A 6,000-nucleotide genomic window follows, 5' to 3' on the forward strand; every position below is an offset into this window, starting at 1 on the left:
TGTTAGTTTCCCTCAGTTTAGTATAAAAACAGTTCATTGTATTTAACAATGGAACTGCAAGCAGGTGGCCTACAATCTGCAAGGGAGTGACCATACGCCATAGGACAACTCTGGTCTAGAATACACTGTCATTCTCAAAGGCAGTACTTCTAGTCTCTTCAATTTGGGTACCCTTCATTATACTCTGCCATCTAAGGGTAGATAATTACATGGGAATTCTATCACAAGGTGGCATTGCCTAATGGTGTAAACATTTTTTTTTTTTTTTCCAATGATTACGTCAAGGTGTTCCTAAATTCCTTATCTAGAACACCTCAAAAGAGAAATCACATGATACAGATTATCAGGGACATGTAGATACCTCCCTTTAATAACTGTGCATCAGGTGCACTATGCAATACACAGGCTAATAATCAAATGTGGAAACAAAAGACAAGAACTAGAGAGTCCTGGAATTTCCATGATTTAGAACACATCTGATCCCACCAAAAATTAAAGAAGCAGGAACAAAAGGGTAAAAAACCAAATTAAAATAGTCATTGAAAATTTGTCATGTTCAAAAAAATAAATGTAAGGTATCTCCTATTGAGGTGGAAAACTTGTCTTACTATAGTATTGAGTCAGTTAACCAGTCCATCACTACCCTGACAGTCAGACTGGAAAACCTCGAATTAGGCCTAAAGAAAATTCTTAAAAACCAGTCTGGTCATACAAAAAGGTAATTATACATAATATGGGGGTCCCTGGTACATTACTACAGTCTGGAAATGTGAACCTGAACAATACTCCAATAATAATAAAAGGGCTGACTGGTGAAAGGAATTCGAAAAAGAGAAATGGGACTAGGACATAGCTAAAATCCCCAATAACTAGGCACAATGCAACATCAATCAGGGGAGAAGCGGCAAAAGAAAAATCTATAGGAAGAACGAAAAATTACTCGGGTGATAGTTAAGTTTGTGACACAATACCAAGAGTATGGGTGATACACAAAGTCAAAATAGTACACAAATTTTAACTCTACCGCTGGCCCCTACACCATATACGGTAATCTCAGCTAATGTTCCAGTTCCTCACAACACCATGTCATGTACTTTATGCACTATGAACCTGCAGCCCAAAACCCAATATTCGGGCCTGCTTAATTTGTCAGGCTTAAAATGAAAATTACACTTTTTTACTTTCCTAACCCTCCGTTTGACAGCTGGTCACCAGTTAGTGGTGACCGGCTGTCAAATATAACTTACTGTGTCGCTTCTGACACCCAGGACCAGCAGGAACAATTCATAAAAGGACAAAATGCAAAAACATGGAAAACACACAAACATTTTGTTTTGCTTTCAAAGAAGTCATACAAAAAAAATCATCTTGTTTCAACCTACTGCTGATACTTCACATAACACACAAAATATCAATTGTAACCAACCATCTTAAATTAAGGCAACTACATGGACCGTATTTTCAAAAGCAAAAATATGAATGTATCAGCCCCTTTGAGGCCCTGCTTTGAGCGAGACCGTGCAGGAATGCACTTCTCGACCTTGCACAGTCCTCCAAGAGCTAAGAATAACACCTCAGCAGAACTTTCTGGGCTGCTATCCAGCCTCTGCATTCCTGGTCCCCGCCACTTTTCAAGGTTCCTATAGTGTGCAAGCATTAATGTCTTCTTGTCAGAGAAGCTTTTCCAAGCAATGGTTTCTCCATCTGTTTACACTCACTCCTAACTCCCACCTTACTGACCTCAAGGTCAAAGTCTGCCTCGCGTTCTGCGCTCCTCAGCCCTGTCTCTCTCCTCACCCTGAAGCTTGTCACAGACAAAAAAACCTTCCTAACTCTTCCTAACCTGCAATAATTAACCCTTTTTAAAAACACATGTTATATATATTACTTCTTTTAGGGGCTACAATTTATTTCTATTCTTAAATTATTAAAACATTTACTGTGAATAACTCACAGAACATAATAACATAACATACTAGCTTTAGAACAAATGTTTGTTACTACCGTATGCAATGGTACTTAGTTCATCAACCTTAAAAGGATGAACGTCTCAGTAGGTCTAGCTAGAGTTAGAACCTTTAATCTTGATATTAAACCCAAACCTCTGCACTGGGCACATTGGCTCACTGAGACATTAAAAGCAACCCCAAATGGCAACAACCTGCAAATTTGTATTATACCTAAATATATGCATTTACTGAAGCCTAAGGCACTTTAAAGCTATTGTAAAGGGCAAGAATGCTGTTAAATAGTCTATTTTACCCAATTTCGACTTTGATATTTGGGGCACTTAAAAATAAATATCCGATAATTGTGCTACATATTAATCATCCTCAGAATGTTCTTTACAGATTGCAGATATTGGACATTAGACATATCTCTTGCAAATCCTTTAGAAAAAAGCTCTTTTAAGCCCGCGCCAAGTGAAATTCCATATACAAATGTCCTCATTATGCAGTACAACACAACTTAAATTAAATTATAATGCTAGGAGGTCACAGTATGAGTATTAAGCTTTATAAATAGTAAAAAAATGAATTTAGAAGCACTTATTTTTAATAATTCTTTTTTATAATTAATAATTCTTTTTGATAAACCCAATCATTTTTGATAATTTCACATATAAAAGCAAGCTGCATCCCTTGCCTATCATTTTAGATGCATTCATTTGTAAGCCTAAGCACAGAAGCCTAACTTAAAACATGACAAATAAAATATTCTTCGCCACTTTTTTTTTTTAACAGAACAATTATTTTAACATTAGAACCAAAAATATTCTTATAAAAATGCTTAAAGAGAGGTAACCCTTAATTGAAATGTCTTCCTGTAATACAAAATAATGAACCTTAGTTTTGGAACCTTTTTAAAACAACATTTTGAAATGCAAAGTTTCACCTGTGTTCAACTGAGGGCGAAGTCCTGGCTGAGTAAACATTCCTGTCTATTAGAGCTGCTTGCTTAGCGACAATAAAAGCTTGTCTCTCAGTGTTGTAACATGAGCACGGTGGCAGTCTTTTTCAAACTAAGACATATCAATGCGTGTTGCGTTTGAGTTCAGCAAAAATTTACTTCAGCTGAAGTGTTTGCCTGTTAATATCTAATACAATGTATGTACGTAAAAAATACTATAAGTTTATTTCTCTACCAAACACACAATTTCGTTTTTGAGGCCATTGTATTCCTAGTGAATGTAAATTTTAATTTTATTTTTTTAAGCATTTAACAGTTTGTACATGTGCATAATTGCTTACTCTATAAATTATATAGCAACATATAGCTATTTAGCATATCACATGGTTCATTTCTGGATTTTTATTTAATTTCTACTTAATATTAATTAACTGACACTTTGCTTAACAGACTGAAAACATAAAAAAAACACAAACACACATTGAGCTCATTTCAGACATAAACAGAAAGGGGTCAAACACTCAGGACGCATATATTTAACCCACAGAAACACACATTTAACCCACAGATCAACACTTAGGACAGAAGCAAAGGACAGCCCACAGACTGTACTTAAACCAAACCATTTGTAAATACTAGTTGCAAGTCATATTTACAAGAAACGCTTCTTAATAGTGTTCCAAAAGACTGCAAAAAAACCAGCCCAACAGAATGCTATGGGGCCGATTCTGATCCTGGACTTTTATTTTACATACAAATCGGATCCGTATTTTTTTCCATACAAATCGTACAAGTCCCTTCCAACCCGTGTAGTACGATTCGTACAGGAAAAATACATACAGATCGGCCCGATCCTTACAAATCGGATCGGGAAAAGCTGTACGACACGGACTTGTAAAAAAGACCATACAATTTGTAAAAAGGCTGTACAACCCGTCAAGTACGATTCGTACCGGGTTGTCAGCATGCGATTTGTATAGAAAATGGCCTATATACGGCGAACGACTCGTACCGAGCTACGAAGCGAACCCCTATACGCCTCGTACCCTGGTACGACTCGTTCTGGGGGTACGACTCGTACCGGGGTACAGGTCGTATAGGGGTATGAGGCGTACAGGGGTCCCCCCACATGCGAGGCGTGTGTATGGAGCGTACCCCAACATCGCGCATGTACGCACCATACATACGCGATTTTGGGGTCCGCACCATACCTACGCAATTTTGGGGTACGGTGCGTACACAAGCGATTTTGGGGTACGGTGCTTGTACGGTGCGTACACGACCAGTACCCCTTCAGCACGTATATAAGCACCGTACCCCACTTTCCGTGTCATCGGTACGAACCATACATACGCACCGTACCCCTGTATTCACGGGGTGTACGACGCATACATGAGGGGTCCGTCTCGTACTGTTTTCGGGGCGTACAATGTTTTCCCGCCACTTTTTGGCTCCTGTAAAAAAAGAGCCGTACGGAGTGCCGTTTGTACGAATCGTACTTGACGGGTTGTAAACTGCTGCCGGGAATACATGTGAACGTCGCGTGCAGGGCAATCCGAATCGGAATCGCTTGTATTTACGAGTTGTATGGTCTTTTTTACAATTTGTATGGAGAGCGTCTATTTGTACGGATCGTACTTCCTAGGTTGTAGGGGAATTCTTACAAGTACGAGTTGTATGGGGAAAATGCTCCATACCACGATTTGTACAGCGTTTTTCCAGGATCGGAATCAGCCCCATGTCCAAGAAGCCAAAATACACTCCATTCATAAGATTGCGCAGAACAAAGGATCCTTGTATGTATTATGTCCATATTTTAATTCCCTGGGGATACAGAATCACCAAGGAAGAAATATGTTTTTATACCTAAACCTATTTAGGTATTCCCTCATGGGAGCCAGCTAATTTAATTCACATCTCACTATGGTACCTTCAAAAACAAAAAAGCAACACATTCTTCGATGTGAGCTTGAAACAGGCATGCCAAAAAAATACTGCAGAATATGCAAGTATTTATAATCAAAGTAGTGCTTAAGGTACTCTCCGTACGTTGCACCGTTCAAATTTTATACAAAGAAGAGAAAAATCTCCTCATGACCTGCCTACACAAATTGCAATTTGCATATCAATCCAATACAAATCCAAAGTTGGCCAACACAAATTCATAACGACTCTTACCAATAAAAAGGTTGTCCAAATTCTAACTGCCAAGTTCTGAATGACCTAACGATCTTTTTTTAGAATACTCACGCCAAAAAAAAAGTTCTCAGTCAGGAGTGATATCATGTGGAGGATCAAAATCAGGAAGATCAGAAATATACTGGGCTGCAGAGACAAAGAATCCCCAGAATCTCCGTGCACAGAGTACCTCCTTAGTAGAGTCCTGTCCTGTCCTCCTCAGTAGATTTCAGTTTCCTGACAAGATCGCTCCCTCAGATAGCCACTCCTGATGAGCCTCACAGAGGGCACCAATTGAAGAAATTCAAAACTCCTTCTCGGGGTTAAACTAACAAAAAAAAGAAGTTGGCACAGAAACTGAAATATAAAAGAACATCTTTATTAAACTCAAAATGAGTGTGACTACGTCACCCAGAAGCCGCAGCAACTGAATGAGGCAGTCCAAAGAGGGCAGAACACTGGGGCCTTATATATGTGAGGGTTACATACTCAGCATAAAAGAAAGGGGCAGTCCTGGCTCATGCAAGCATGCAAAATGCCAATATGGACATACAAGATCTGCCAAATATTAGCCAATAGGAAAACATTCAAAACAAGGCATCATGTAACCAGAACGTCCCCTTTGAGTCGTGTTTTTGCCCAACCCCATAAGTCAATCAATGACAGCACCTATAGGTCAATCAGTAACGGCAGGACATGTTTGTGTGCTTCAAAGGACAACTTGCAAAATAGGATAATGCGGAGAAAGAATACTGAAGGCCAACAAATAGTTGGGACAAGGATTAGTCAGTATAGGCAGGGATTTAGTCAGTCTGGCTAGTTCCTGGAATTGGCTTCACAACAAGGAAGGGAAGGTTATTTGACACGTGGCAGTACAAAGGGCAAAAACACTCGGTTTACCAAGCTGCCTGA

This window comes from Triturus cristatus, chromosome 1_1, assembly GCF_964204655.1.
Source record: "Triturus cristatus chromosome 1_1, aTriCri1.1, whole genome shotgun sequence".
NCBI classification, from domain to species: domain Eukaryota; kingdom Metazoa; phylum Chordata; class Amphibia; order Caudata; family Salamandridae; genus Triturus; species Triturus cristatus.